Source organism: Neovison vison, chromosome 11, assembly GCF_020171115.1.
Source record: "Neovison vison isolate M4711 chromosome 11, ASM_NN_V1, whole genome shotgun sequence".
NCBI lineage: Eukaryota > Metazoa > Chordata > Mammalia > Carnivora > Mustelidae > Neogale > Neogale vison.
Window position 1 is genome coordinate 104,491,716 of NC_058101.1, and position 16,695 is coordinate 104,508,410.

Sequence of the window (16,695 nt, forward strand, 5' to 3'; positions counted from 1 at the left end):
GAATTGTTTGAAATAACAAAAGCAGGTTTAGCAAACTGGAGATCAGATAAATATATAAGAATTGATTGGATTTTATACACAGTCAACCACCAATAAGAGAACATACCACTTAGACTACTAGTAATAATAACAGAAACTTCTAAGAACAAATCTAACAGAAGACTTGAAAGAAAAGATGAGAATTTTATAAAAACCTTCTTGAAGAGCATTTTTTTTTAAACCTACATAAAAGGAGAGTTGTATCATGCTCATGGATTAGAAGAGGTAATATTATAAAGATCTTCCTTTTCCCCTAATTGATCTATATATTCAATGCAACTTTACTAACTTCCTACTATGTGTGTGTCTAACTTGACAAGCTAATTCTAACATTTATATGGAAGAGTATGAGAGCAAGGGATCTATAATCACCAAAATATTCCAGAAGCAGAATTGCTCTTGTGAGATACCTGTGCTAGTCCACTTGGGCTGCTACAACAAAATACCACAAACTGGGTATTAATTGGCTTATAAACAGTGGAAGTATATTGCTTATCGTTCTTGAGGCAGAAAATCAGAGATCAGGCTGCCAGCATGGCCACATGAAGACCCTGGTCCAGGCTACAGACCCTCCTGGTGAGAGGTGATAGGGAGCTCTGTGGGATCTCTTTGACATAAGAGCAGTCATCCCACTTATGAGAGTTCCACTCTCATGACCTAATTGCTTTCCAGAGGCCCCGTCTACTAACATCATCACCTTTGGGGGTTAGAATTCCAATAGTATACATTTGGGATGGGGGAAACCCAAACACTGAAACCATATAGCATTATAAAACTTCTCATACAGATAAAATAAATAAGGTATTGTGGAATTGATTCAGGCATACTGACAAATGCAGAAGGCTGGAGATACTCAAAATTGACCCAAACATAAAGGCATTTCTCCCATTATTCAGTGTTCTATTTCTATCCCCTAGAAGTTTACCTGCCACACAGTAAGCACTCGGCAAATAACAGCTGGAGTTCATTAGATCTGTGACTATGAAGCACTGATGAAAACTGAGAGAAAGACGCCATGAATTATTCTGGAATGACTGGTTACTCCTGTATAGTGAACTCCTTGACAATTTCTATATAGGAGTAAGATCAAGATAATTTGGATATTTAAATGTGAAAAGAAAAAAAAATAATTGTGAAAAGAAAACACTGTAATTTTGCCTTTAAAAGGTGGGAAAATATGATCTTAAGGAGCATTCTTAAACAATATATTAAATGTTCTAAGCTTTAAAAAGTTAAAACATTTATATATATTGAAATTAAGAAATTCCAGGGGTGCCTGGATGATTCAGTCAGTTAGGTGTCTGCCTTCAGCTCAGGTCTGAAGGTCCCTGGGATGGAGTTGCACATCCTCAGGGTCCCTGCTCATCAGAGAGTCTGCTTCTTCCTCTCCCTCTGCCCCTCCCCCAGCTCATGTTTTCTCTCCCTTGCTCTCTCTGTCTCTCTCAAAAAAATAAATACAATCTTTAAAAAAAAAATTAAGAAATTCTATTTTTCAAAAAGCACGATATGAGATATTTGAATACATACAACTGAGAAAAATAATTATACCGCATATATAAAGAATTCTTATAAATCAATAAGAAAAAGATAAGTAACCCAATACAAAATTGAGCAAACAACTTAAATATTTATTAAACCTGAATAGTAAATAAAGGTATGGAGACATGCTCACCTCCCTTAGTTATCAGAGAATTAGTAAGTAGTACTATAATGGTCTACAATGTTATACCCACCAGATCACAAAAATTATGATTGACATTACAAGTTTTGGTGAGGCTATAGATTAATGAGAACATTTGTATGCTGCTAGCAGGGTTGTAAAGTAGTACAGCTCTTTTGGAAATTAATTTGGCATTGTTGTGTGAGTATGAACATTTTCATTCCCTACAACTCAGTGATTCTACTTCCAGATCTGTACCATAGAGAACCCTTACACATCTGTATCATGAGATCTGTACAAGGATATTCACAGTATTATTTTTCTTAATAGCAAAAACTTAAGACAACTTAAACATCTATCAACAGGAAAATGGAAAAATAAAATATGGAGTAATCACATAGAAGAATGTTAAATTATAATGAAAATTACTGAACTACAGTTTTTTGAAACTGTAGGAATGAATTTTTAAACCTACAGAGTGATATATCACCAAACTGTTCTTTAAAAGCAAAGAAATGGTAAACACAAATTTAAAGAGGGAGCTACCTGTGTTGGAAAGGTAGAAGAATGGGATCAAGGAGACACATACCCATTGAGGGCACAATAATGATGATGCTCTATCTTATAACTGTATTGGCGGACTCATAAGTGTCCTTTTTATTATACTTTAAAACCTGTATCAATATGTATCAAATGTTACATAATTAAATTATACCTACATAATACATTTTAGAGTATTCATTAAAGCTTCACACAAGGACAAAAATAAAGTCATCCAATATAGAATAAATTCTTAACTACTATACACTCATGACACACTGATTGCTCTATGTTCCTTCCAAATCAGTGATAAAAATAATTGCTTTTCTGTATTGTTTTGGAAGAAAATCTCATCTGCAAGTATCAATAACAAAATTTAAAATTTATATTGCGGTAATGACGCAATATATTACTGAGACAAACATCTTGGCAATTAGTACTACCACATGAATAGGAAAAAATATGACAAAGAGGAATAAAAGAATCTTGCTGATACTGTTAAGATGGAATATGCTTTTTCAATGGTCCCATCCCTACTGATATTTCAGAGAGCAGAGTAAATGTGAGCTTTCAAAATGACATGCTATGGCCTTTAGAATATTGTAATTATTTTCCACCGGAAGTATCCCTGAAAGCAATGTCATTCTAATTTAAATATAAGAAAAAGGTAAATGTAAATATTTTTCCAAAGATATTAACCCAGATTTTCATAAATGGGAACTTGTGAAGAATAAGATTTAACTATTATAAGCAGACTGGACACCACAGACTTCTAAGTATTTTTAACTTTCTTATTTTTTATTTATAGATACCCAAAGTTCTTTAGAATGGATTTCTACTCAATCACAAATTCAATAAGTGCTCATTAAACTTCTGTTGATATTAATTATGATTTGAATTATGTAAGCTTGCTGCTAAAAAAAACTCTTGGGTCTTTTTCCTCAATAGGATCACTTTCAACATCATGATATCACCCTGGCTCTCTAACCCTCCACACAACTCAGCAATCATGCCTCATCATTTAATAAGAAGGATGGCCTGGCTGATCTCAGGGGTGAGTACATTTCTAAACTTAAAATCCAAGAGAAATCCAATAATGGATAAGACACTACATTTTACCACTTAAAAATTTAAGAGGAGAAGGAAAGAGGAAAAGATGATCAAGGGTTTCTGATTTGGGCACTTCAATAAGTGAACCATACACTGCGAGAGAAATAGATGAAACTAGATAAGGCAAGATTTTAGGATGAGGTCATTACTCAGTCGGATTATGAAATATCTCAGAGACGAACCAGAAGGCAACATCTGATATTAAAAGTGAACTCTAAGCTGGAGATGCAATTTAAGGAGGTATTGGTGTATAGCTAAAGCTGTTTAAGTATGGACAAGCTTTTCCAGGGAGCCAGTTAAACCTGAGAAGAGGCCTAAAGAGAATTGTTATGAGCATAAATAGGGACTCTGTTGAAACGGCTGGCTCAGTACCACAGGTCAGGGCTGAAACCTAGAGACTTGTATTTTTTTTGTTTTTAATATTTTGTTTATTCATTTGACAGAGACATAGTGAGAGAGGGAACACAAGCAGGGGGAGTGGGAGAGGGAGAAGCAGGCTTCCCGCTGAGCAGGGAGCCAGACGTGGGGCTCCATCCCAGGACTCTGGGATCATGACCTGAGCCAAAGGCAGATGCTTAATCGACTGAGCCACTCAGGTGCCCCTCAAACTTGTATTTTTAACAAGTAAATGTTCTTCGGATCATACCTTAAGAGAGGTTAAATAACAAGGAGGGACTACTCCTTGGTTTCCTTGAGTTTTGTTTATGTACAGGCATCACGTCTCTTTTTTTCCAAAGTAGTGTCACGTGTCTTTATTACACAAATGAGGGAGTGTTGAAGGGATATGAGGACATACAAAGGTTGCAAATAGCTTCAACTATGAAAGAATATACTGTGTAAAAGAAAATTATACCTGACTATATGCCTGAAAAATTATTTCCCTGAATAATGAGTGCAACTCTGAATATTGTAGTGAGAATTACACCCATTTTGTGAAGAGCAACTCTATGGTTACTCAAAATACAAAATCACTTATTCAAATGATATGACTAGATGACCAACTTATCCATTCTTCTAATTTTGGTGGATCTGAATTGCTCCCGAATAATCCAGCAGAAAGAATCAGCTTTCGAAGACGATGCTAAAAATATCTTTATTGAAGAGTGCCTTATCCTAGTCTGGTTTGGCTAACTTAAAAGTTAAATATTTTGAATGCATTGATTTTACCAAGATGGACATTTCAGTTAAAGGAAAATCACAGTATCAGTAAGACTTTAATCTTTTCACATCTTAAAAACTTGAGTTTTCTTATTGGAAATAATTGTATATTCATGATTGTCGTTCTTCTGCTATTAATAATATGAAGGAAATAGAATAATGAGGTAAAACAGAAATTGAATTCACACCCAAGTAATAAGAAGTCATGGTGAGAATAAAATATTAATAGTGACTAGATGGAATGTAGCTAGATTTTTCATTTCCCTAATAAAAGATTCTAAAATCTGGTGTATTTTAGAAAAGTCCTTGATTGAGGCATTCAAAATCATGAAGGACACTTTTTTTTTTTTTAACCTTGTCCCATAATAAGATGAGGACAAGGAGATACTTGATAAAAATAAGAGGCAGTAAATTCAGAACAAATTGAGGTAAATAATGCCTTATGAATGTGTATAGTCAACCTGTGAAATTCATTGACCGAAGAGGTCACTGAGTCAAATACTATGGTTGAATTTAAAAAACAGCTGGGTAATTTTATGACCACTAATAGCTTTGGGAGCTCTGCTCAGCAAGCAGAGATAATGATAAGGGTAATCAAATCTCTTGTTTCGGGATGTAAGTTACCAATGGGGGGTTGTCCAATTCAATGCCTTCCTTTTGTCCTCTGGACATTTCTCGTAAACACCCACCTTCAGGGAGGTGCACGGATGGATACTGGTGATGTTATTCAGCACTTTTATGCTTCAGTTTATAGATGCCTCTGTGTTCTTTCACCTTCATTGAAGTATCTGTAATATAGGCACAGCAAAAACTGGTTTGGAAATAGTATGCTCCATAATGATTGTCAGGATAATCAATGGTTTATATTTTTCGCAGGTGCCTTAGCTAGCTTTCATGACTTTTCAGTTTATCAAACTGAAACAGCTTGAAACTGAGCAATCATTACGTTTTGAGAGTATGAGACTTAATAGTGCAATTTTTGTATACCATCATGCAAAGTGGTATTAGTGAAGTTACCATTCCTTTAACACTTCACTCTAAATATGTTACTTTTTTTTTCTTTAAGATTTATTTATGTGAGAGAGAGTGAGAAGGAGCAGAAGGAGAGAATCTCCAGCAGACTCCCTGCTAAGAGCAGATCCCGGTCCAGGGCTCAATTTCACCATCCATGAGATCATCACCCCACTGAAACCAAGAGTTCTTCACTTAACTGATTGAACCATACAGGCACCCCAAAATGTGTTACGTTTTTTTAAAAACAACATGCCATGGAGTTTTCAACTGTGCTCTTCTTTAAAAAATCTACCGACTGAATTATGCTACCTTTTATCTTTAATCATATCACAGACCAAGTCTTTTTATGTAATTTATTTTTATTCAATTGAAGTAAAAATTCAAGTTTTATTATTTGAAATAATTTTTTCCAAAGTAGAAAATTTTGCTGAAAAACCTATAAAACCTAAAAGCACCTGTAATCTTAAAATTCAGTATAACTATTACCCTATGTATACAATTATACACATATCACACACATAATCATATATATATATTTTTTGCTAATTGAGTCATACAAAATTGTGAGCATGTTATATATATTTGATTTTTTTGATTATTTATTTATTTATTTATTTGTCATAGAGAGAGAAGCGAGAGCAAGCATAGGCAGAGTGGCAGGCAGAGGCAGAGGGAGAGGAAGAAGCAGGCTCCCCGCCAAGCAAGGAGCCCGATGTGGGACTCGATCCCAGGACGCTGGGATCATGACCTGAGCCGAAGGCAGCCGCTTAACCCACTGAGCCACCCAGACATCCCAGCATGTTATATATATTATTCTGTGGTTTATCCTTTTAAAATAACAATTCTTCATGAACAATTCACAATTAGGTTAAATATTTTTGAAGTCTGCATATCATATACATATACTATAATTCATTTTACCAATTTCCTCTTTGGACATTTAGATGGGGTGCAATTTTTCAGTGTCATAACTATGAGAACATCTATGCTTATTTTTCTATTACTGTTTCAAAGAAATGCACATTAGTTTTGTAGTTTTTTTTTAATATTTTATTTATTTATTTGACAGAGATCACAAGTAGACAGAGAGGCAGGCAGAGAGAGAGGAAGGGAAGCAGGCTCCCTGCTGAGCAGAGAACCCAACTCGGGGCTAGATCCCAGGACTCTGGGATCATGACCTGAGCCGAAGGCAGCGGCTTTAACCAACTGAGCCACCCAGGCGCCCCTACTTTTGTAGTTTTTGATTCATATTGCCAAATTATTTTAAGGAAATTGAAAAATTTTACACAGTATCAGTTTATGAGAGTATAATTTCCTTGAACAATCAAGGAATAATATATATATGTGTATATATGTATACACATATTAATCTTTACAAGTATTATTCATAAAATAGAAAAAAAGGGAATCTTATTAATGATTAAATTTTTGAATTTATAATTACTTGTACTTTAAACATAATTTCATAAGTTTATTGATTATTTCTATTTCTTCTTTTGTGAATTGTCAATTCAAGTGCCTTTACTATTTTTAAAACTTGAATGTTTAACTTTCTTCCTTCTGTTTGAACATCCTGTTGTTATTAAAGGTATTACTAATTTGTTTAAATAAATTTCCCAGTTTGTTGCTACTTCTGATTTTACTTAGGATGTATTTGACATGCAGAAGTTTTTTTCTATAGTTATTTCCATCAATTTTTATTTATCATTTTTCATATGAATAAACATTAATTCTGATATTATTTACTTCTATTTTCTTCTGCTGCTTTTTATTTTGCTTATCATATTGAATTTCTTGAAAAGGTGATCCTAAATTTGCTCTGCTTTTTCATAAAATACAATTATCTGCACATGCTTTTTACTTTCAGTAACAAAGAATTTCCAGATTAATTAATATTATTTTCTTTCCCCACTGATTTAAAATCATATCTTCATTGTGTGTCATTAACGTCAATAATTAGCATTTGAGGTTTCTACTGATTTTAATCTTTTCCTGCATTTCACATTATTTAATTTTATATTATATTTAAATATATGAGAGTAAATATATCTTTTAATTATTATTTTTCTGAAAATGTTGGATTAATCCTTTGTTTCCTGATGACATCTTAAATTATTTTATTTTAAAGACTTAATAAATAAACACAAATTTTTATTTTTAAATTTTTTAGAACTTCATCTTGTCAATTTTTAAGTACACACACTAATAGCTCTCCATTTCTTTTGTTATTCCGCATAGTTTAGTAGCTGTATCATCATTCTGTTTTTGTACTTTATAACTTTTTTACTGGAAAATTTATATTTTTGCATTTACTTAGAATAAAATATTTTTTCTACTATATTTTCTAATTGGATATTGATGATAGAGAACTTCTTGATTTTGGTCTTGTTGACTTTTATTGCTTTTCTTCTGTCTGTTTCATTGATTTCTTCTCTAATTTATTGTTTATTTCCTCATGCTTACCTTGGATTTCATCTGCTCTTTATTTTGCCTTGGTTTCCCAAGATGGAAGCTTAGGTGGTCAATTTTAAGTCTTCTTTCTTTTCTAATATATGTATTTAATTTCCCTGTAAACACTGCTTTCACTGCATTCCACAAATTTTGATAGTTTCATTTCCATTTAGTTCAAAACATTTTTAATCTCTCTTAAGATTTCTGCTTTGACCCATGTTTTATTTAGAAGTGTATTAGGTGCCTCGTTAGCGCAGTAGGTAGCGCGTCAGTCTCATATTTAGAAGTGTATTGTTTACTCTCTATGCATTGGGGGATTTTCCTTCTATCCTTCTCTTTTTAATTTCTTGTTTGATTCCTCTATGGTCTGAGACCATTGTATGATTTTTATTCTAAAATTTTTAAGGTGTTTCATGGTCCAGTGAGAAAAAAAATATATATATATTTAAACTCTCCTTTTAATATTTATAACTTTCTTTTTTCTTTTTTCTTCTTTACTTTTTCTTCCTTTCATTTTTTTCTTTTTCTTTTTCCCCATCTTTTCTTACCTTCCTTTAGCAAATTTAACCATCATTAAAAGCCACCTTTAATTGGTGAATTCTTTCCTAAATATTTTAATACTTAATAGTTATTTAAGTCTGTGGAGCTAAAAGATCATTTTATTCCAAATCCTTTCATAAACTGAAGATATATTGCTTGAGTAGCTCAGCCCTTTCTTAATTTATTGGAGGACCTTAAGCAAATTGAAATTCTATTTTCATAGCCTTGTGATATTCTTCTCTAAATACTGAGAAATTTTCTTCAAGAAGTGGATGAACAAACATTTAGAACAGAGAATATGGATTCTCTTATGTCAGATTTTATGACACTTTATAAGTTTAATACTAATTTTCTGGAGTCAAAAGAAGCCAGAGCATAAAAATACATGCTGGGAACTCAGCTATGTTTTTTGTGCAGGAGTGAAGTTTCTCCAAGTGATTCATGAGAGACACAGCTTTTTCCAGGACCACTAAGGTGAAGTTCTAGGAAATTTCAGCAAAATGTGGGTATAACAGGAACTGCATTCCTTGCACTCATCTTTATGGAAACTCTGACCTTTGAGAGGCTTTCATTTAGGAACTTTTACCTGGGTTCACACTGGGTGTGTAAAGCTGATTTCTGTTCTTGGACACCGTTTCTTTGCAGAAATCGAATGATCTAGCTTAGTAAGGGAATGGGAAGATACAATGGAAGGCCTTTCACATATTCTCAATGTGAGGAAAATGGCGCCTTAGATGTTTATGAGGAACAAGGTTAAAATAGTTTTTATCTATTTTACTGTTGAAGTGTCTGAGGAAAAAAAAATGAGTGTCACATCTTTCAACTTAACTTATATAATTTCAAATATATTTAATTATTCATATCTATCTCTCATTAAGTGAGATTATATCATTCACAGTGAAAGTCACCTTATTAGGTCCTGATATTCCCTTGGATAATAATAATCTAACTTCTGTTTTCTTCTGTAGAGCCTTTCTAGAGAGGTTCCGTGAGGACCTATGGTGGAGAATGAACCAGACTGGTTGAAGCTATACCTAATATATGTATACTCCAAGGATCACATTGCTTATTTCTTAGTGATGGGGGGGAGAGGAAGTATTTGAAACATTGTGTTATATATTTTTATCAATTTTCAGATTTATATTATATCAGAAAAACTTGAAATTATTTCTCCAAGGATTCCATTGCTGGTTTCTTAGTGATGGCGGGGAGAGGAAACATTTGAAACATTGTATTATATATTTTTATCAATTTTCAGGTTTATATTATATCAGAAAAACTTGAAATTACTTCTTATAACAGAAAAGAATATTCAGAAACGTTCTTGTCAATGAACACAATCTTTAAGAAGCACTGCTGGAAAGTGAAGTAAAATATAATTCTAAGAAGTAAGTAAGCAGGATCTACTGATCCAGTAACACAATAAAAAGGAAACAAAAATTGATGAGGGTATAGCAGTCTATACATTTACATTTCTTTTTTTTTAATTTTTAATTTTTTATAAACATATAATATATTTTTATTCACAGGGGTACAGGTCTGTGAATCGCCAGGTTTACACACTTCACAGCACTCACCATAGCACATACCCTCCCCAATGTCCATAACCCCACCCCCTGTTTCGCAACCCCCCCTTTCCCCAACAACCCTCAGTTTGTTTTGTGAGATTAAGAGTCACTTATGGTTTGTCTCCCTCCCAATCCCATCTTGTTTCATTTATTCTTCTCCTACCCCCATAACCCACCATGTTGGATCACCACTTCCTCATATTAGGGAGATCATATGATAGTTGTCTTTCTCTGGTTGACTTATTTCGATAAGCGTGATACCCTCTAGTTCCATCCATGTTGTCGCAAATGGCAAGATTTCATTTCTTTTGATGGCTGCATAGTAATCCATTGTGTATATATACCACATCTTCTTGATCCATTCATCTGTTGATGGACATCTAGGTTCTTTCCATAGTTTGGCTATTATGGACATTGCTGCTATAAACATTCGGATGCATGTGCCCCTTCGGATCACTACGTTTTTATCTTTAGGGTAAATACCCAGTAGTGCAATTGCTGGGTCATAGGGTAGTTCTATTTTCAACATTTTGAGGAACCTCCATGCTGTTTTCCAGAGTAGTTGCACCAGCTTGCATTCCCACCAACAGTGTAGGAGGGTTCCCCTTTCTCCACATCCTCGCCAGCATCTGTTATTTCCTGACTTGTTGATTTTAGCCATTCTGACTGGTGTGAGGTGATATCTCATTGTGGTTTTGATTTGTATATCCCTGATGCCAAGTGCTATGGAGCACTTTTTCATGTGTCTGTTGGCCATCTGGATGTCTTCTTTGCAGAAATGTCTGTTCATGTCTTCTGCCCATTTCTTGATTGGATTATTTGTTCTTTGGGTGTTGAGTTTGTTAAGTTCTTTATAGATTTTGGACACTAGTCCTTTATCTGATATGTCGTTTGCAAATATCTTCTCAAATTCTGTCAGTTGTCTTTTGGTTTTGTTACCTGTTTCCTTTGCTGTGCAAAAGCTTTCACTCTTGATAAAATCCCAATAGTTGATTTTTGCCCTTGCTTCCCTCGCCTTTGGTGATGGTCCTAGTAAGATGTTGCTGCGGCTAAGGTTGAAGAAGTTGCTACCTGTGTTCTCCTCAAGCATTTTGATGGATTCCTTTCTCACATTGAGGTCCTTCATCCATTTTGAGTCTGTTTTCATGTGTGGTGTAAGGAAATGGTCCAATTTCATTTTTCTGCATGTGGCTGTCCAATTTTCCCAACGCCATTTGCTGAAGAGGCTGTCTTTTTTCCATTGGACATTCTTTCCTGCTTTGTCGAAGATTAGTTGACCATAGAGTTGAGGGTCTATTTCTGGGCTCTCTATTCTGTTCTATTGATCTATGTGTCTGTTTTTGTGCCAGTACCATGATGTCTTGATGATGACAGCTTTGTAATAGAGTTTGAAGTCCGGAATTGTTGCCACCAACGTTGGTTTTCTTTTTCAATATCCCTTTGGCTATTTGAGGTCTTTTCTGGTTCCATATAAATTTTAGGATTATTTGTCCCATTTCTTTGAAAAAGATGGATGGTACTTTGATAGGAATTGCATTAAATGTGTAGATTGCTTTAGGTAGCATAGACATTTTCACAATATTTATTCTTCCAATCCATGAGCATGGAACATTTTTCCATTTCTTTGTGTCTTCCTCAATTTCTTTCAGGAGTACTTCATAGTTTTCTGAGTATAGATTCTTTGTCTCTTTGGTTAGGTTTATTCATAGGTATCTTATGGTTTTGGGTGCAATTGTAAATGGGATTGACTCCTTAATTTCTCTTTCTTCTGTCTTGTTGGTGTAGAGAAATGCAACTGATTTCTGTGCATTGATTTTATATCTGACACTTTACTGAATTCCTGTACAAGTTCTAGCAGATTTGGAGTGGAGTCTTTTGGGTTCTCCACATATAGTATCATATCATCTGCAAAGAGTGATAGTTTTGACTTCTTTGCTGATTTGGATGCCTTTAATTTCCTTTTGTTGTCTGATTGCTGAGGCTAGGACTTCTAGTACTATGTTGAATAGCAGTGGTGATAATGGACATCCCTGCCATGTTCCTGACCTTAGCGGAAAACCTTTCAGTTTTTCTCCATTGAGAATGACATTTGTGGTGGGTTTTTCATAGATGGCTTTGATAATATTGAGGTATGTGCCCTCTATCCCTACACTTTGAAGAGTTTTGATCAGGAAGGGATGCTGTACTTTGTCAAATGCTTTTTCAGCATCTATTGAGAGTATCATATGGTTCTTGTTCTTTCTTTTATTGATGTGTTGTATCACATTGATTGATTTGCGGATGTTGAACCGACCTTGCAGTCCTGGAATAAATCCCACTTGGTCATGGTGAATAATCCTTTTAATGTACTTTTGAATCCTATTAGCTAGTATTTTGGTGAGAATTTTCACATCTGTGTTCATCAAGGATATTGGTCTGTAGCTCTCTTTTTTGATGGGATCCTTGTCTGGTTTGGGGATCAAGGTGATGCTGGCCTCATAAAATGGGTTTGGAAGTTTTCCTTCCATTTCTATTTTTTGGAACATTTTCAGGAGAATAGGAATTAGTTCTTCTTTAAATGTTTGGTAGAATTCCCCCGGGAAGCCATCTGGCCCTGGGCTTTTGTTTGTTTGGAGATTTTTGATAACTGTTTCAATCTCCTTACTGGTTATGGGTCTATTCAGGCTTTCTATTTCTTCCTGGTTCAGTTGTGGTAGTTTATATGTTTCTAGGAATGCATCCATTTCTTCCAAATTGTCAAATTTGTTGGCGTAGAGTTGCTCATAGTATGTTCTTATAATTGTCTGTATTTCTTTGGTGTTAGTTGTGATCTCTCCTCTTTCATTCATGATTTTATATATTTGGGTCCTTTCTCTTTTCTTCTTTTGATAAGTCTGGCCAGGGGTTTATCAATCTTATTAATTCTTTCAAAGAACCAGCCCCTAGTTTCATTGATTTGTTCTATTTTTTTTGTTTGTTTGTTTCTATTTCATTGATTTCTGCTCTGATCTTTATGATTTCTCTTCTCCTGCTGGGTTTAGGGTTTCTTTCTTGTTTTTTCTCCAGCTCCTTTATGTGTAGGGTTAGGTTGTGTACCTGAGACCTTTCTTGTTTCTTGGGAAAGGCTTTTATCTGCTATATATTTTCTCTCAGAACTGCCTTTGTTGTGTCCCACAGATTTTGAACTATTGTGTTTTCGTTATCATTTGTTTCCATGAATTTTTTCAATTCTTCTTTAATTTCCTGTTTGACCCATTCATTCTTTAAAAGGATGCTGTTCAGTCACCATGTATTTGGGTTCTTTCCAAATTTCCTCTTGTGGTTGAGTTCTAGCTTCAGAGCATTGTGGTCTGAAAATATGCAGGGAATGATCCCAATCTTTTGATACTGGTTGAGACCTGATTTAGGACCAAGGTTGTGATCTATTATGGAGAATGTTCCATGTGCACTAGAGAAGAATGTGTATTCTGTTGCTTTGGGATAAAATGTTCTGAATATATCTGTGATGTCCATCTGGTCCAGTGTGTCATTTAAGGCCTTTATTTCCCTTTTGATCTTTTGCTTGGATGATCTGTCCATTTCAGTGAGGGGAGTGTTAAAGTCCCCTACTATTATTGTATTATTGTTGATGTGTTTCTTTGATTTTGTTATTAATTGGTTTATATAGTTGGCTGCTCCCACGTTGGGGGCATAGATATTTAAAATCGTTAGATCTTCTTACTGGACAGATCCTTTGAGTATGATATAGTGTCCTTCCTCATCTCTTATTATAGTCTTTGGCTTAAAATCTAATTGATCTGATATAAGGATTGCCACTCCTGCTTTCTTCTGATGTCCATTAGCATGGTAAATTCTTTTCCACCCCCTCACTTTAAATCTGGAGGTGTCTTCGGGCTTCAAATGAGTTTCTTGTAGGCAAAATATAAATGGGTTTTGTTTTTTTATCCATCTGATACCCTGTGTCTTTTGATTGGGGCATTTGGCCCATTAACATTCAGGGTAACTATTGAGAGAGAGGAATTTAGTGCCATTGTATTGCCTGTAAGGTGACTGTTACTGTATATTGTCTCTGTTCGTTTCTGATCTACCACTTGCAGGCTCTCTCTTTGCTTAGAGGACCCCTTTTAATATTTCCTGTAGAGCTGGTTTGGTGTTTGAAAATTCTTTCAGTTTTTGTTTGTCCTGGAAGCTTTTAATCTCTCCTTCTATTTTCAATGATAGCCTAGCTGGATGTAGTATTCTTGGCTGCATGTTTTTCTCATTTAGTGCTCTGAAAATATCATGCCAGCTCTTTCTGGCCTGCCAGGTCTCTGTGGATAAGTCTTCTGCCAATCTAATATTTTTACCATTGTATGTTACAGACTTCTTTTCCCGGGCTGCTTTCAGGATTTTCTCTTTGTCACTAAGACTTGTAAATTTTACTATTAGTTGACAGGGTGTGGACCTATTCTTACTGATTTTGAGGGGCGTTCTCTGCACCTCCTGGATTTTGATGCTTGTTCCCTTTGCCATATAGGGGAAATTCTCTCCAATAATTTTCTCCAGGATACCTTCTGCTCCCCTCTCTCTTTCTTCTTCTGGAGTCCCAATTATTCTAATGTTGTTTTGTCTTATGGTGTCACTTACCTCTCGAATTCTCCTCTCATGGTCCAGTAGCTGTTTGTCCCTCTTTTGCTCAGCTTCTTTATTCTCTGTCATTTGGTCTTCTATATCGTTAATTCTTTCTTCTGCCTCATTTATCCTAGCAGTGAGAGCCTCCATTTTTTATTGCACCTCATTAATAGATTTTTTTATTTCAACTTGGTTAGATTTTAGTTCTTTTATTTCTCCAGAAAGGGCTTTTATATCTCTGGAGAGGGTTTCTCTAATATCTACCATGGCTTTTTTAAGCCCAGCTAGAACCCTGAGAATCGTCATTCTGAACTCTAGATCCGACATATTACCAATGTCTGTATTGATTAGGTCTATAGCCTTTGGTACTGCCTCTTGAGTTTTTTTTTTTTTTTTTTGGTGAATTTTTCCACCTTGTCATTTTGTCCAGATAAGAGTATATGAAGGAGCAAGTAAAATACTAAAAGGGTGGTAACAACCCCAGGAAAATATGCTTTAACCAAATCAGAAAAGATCACAAATCATGAAGGGGGAGAAAGGGGATAAAAAGAGGTTCAGAAAGAAAAAAGAAAAGAAAAGAAACAATAAAAAAAGAAAACGAATAAAGAAAAAGTATAAAAAAGAAAATATATATATATATATTAGATAAACTAGTTAAAAAACATTAAAAAAGAAAAGGGTAAAAGTTAAAAAAATTTTAGCAGAAGAAGAGAAAAAAATTTGAAAAAGAAAAAAAAATTAAATTAACTGCAAGACTAAAGAATCGTGGGGAGAAAGCCATGAATTCCTTGCTTTGCTTTCTCCTCCTCTGGAATTCTGCTGCTCTCCTTGGTATTGAAACCGCACTCCTTGGTAGGTGAACTTGGTCTTGGCTGGATTTCTTGTTGATCTTCTGGGGGAGGGGCCTATTTTAGTGATTCTCAAGTGTCTTTGCCCCAGGCGGAATTGCACCGCCCTTACTAGGGGCTGGGCTGAGTAATCCTCTCGGGTTTGCTTTTAGGAGCTTTTGTTCCCTGAGTGCTTTCCGTAGAGTTCAGGAGGATGGGAATAAAAATGGCGGCCTCCTGGTCTCCGTCCCGGAGGAGCCGATAGCCCAAGGCCCCACTCCTCATTGCGCCCCAGTAACTCCCGTCTGACTGACCTCCGGCCATGCTCTGAGCTCACCAAGCCTGTGACCAGTTCAAGGTAACTCCGAGCTGTGAGCTCACTCTCGGCTCTGTCTCTGTAGCTGGCTTCCCCGTTCTAATACTTGTAAGCTCTGTGACACTCAGACACCCCCGATCCTTCTGTGACCCTGCGGGACTAGAGGCCACACTGACACTGCGTGGACTTCGCCCCGGTTTAGCCTCTGGAGTGATGTCCCTCAGTGGAACAGACTTTTAAAAGTCCTGATTTTGTGCTCTGTTGTTCTGCCACTTGCTGGAGCCGGCCCCTCCCCCTGGGGTCTTTCTTCCCATCGCTTTGGATTCACGTCTCCGCCAGTCCTACCTTTCAGAAAGTGGTTGATTTTCTGTTTCTAGAATCGCTGTTCTTCCTCTCTTCGATCTCCCGATGAATTTGTAGGTGTTTGCAATCTTTAGATAAGCTATCTAGCTGATCTCCTGCTAGCTGAAGTAGTCTCAGCCTGCTACTTCTCTGCCATCTTGACTCCTCCCCCCCATTTACATTTCTTTGACCTCAGTGCCCCTTAAATGCCCTCTACTTTTCATAATACTATGCTTGGTACAAAACATTGGAGGAGGGCTGTTGAGGTAATTTCCATTCCATAAACATGTAAAAGTTCCCACAATCCCCAAGAATCTAGGTGTTAGGGTGGAAAAAACTTTTGAGAAAAATTTATCAACTAATATGTTAATATCAAGTAACTGTGTCTTTCATTGTCTTTTGCATCTCACTTTGGTGCCTGGATTGACTGATTCATTGCTAGCGGGATTATAAGTCAAATATGGATGCTTTTCTAATGAATCTCCATTTGCAAAATGTTTTATGATTTTCTTACTTTCATAACAACAAAACTACCACCAC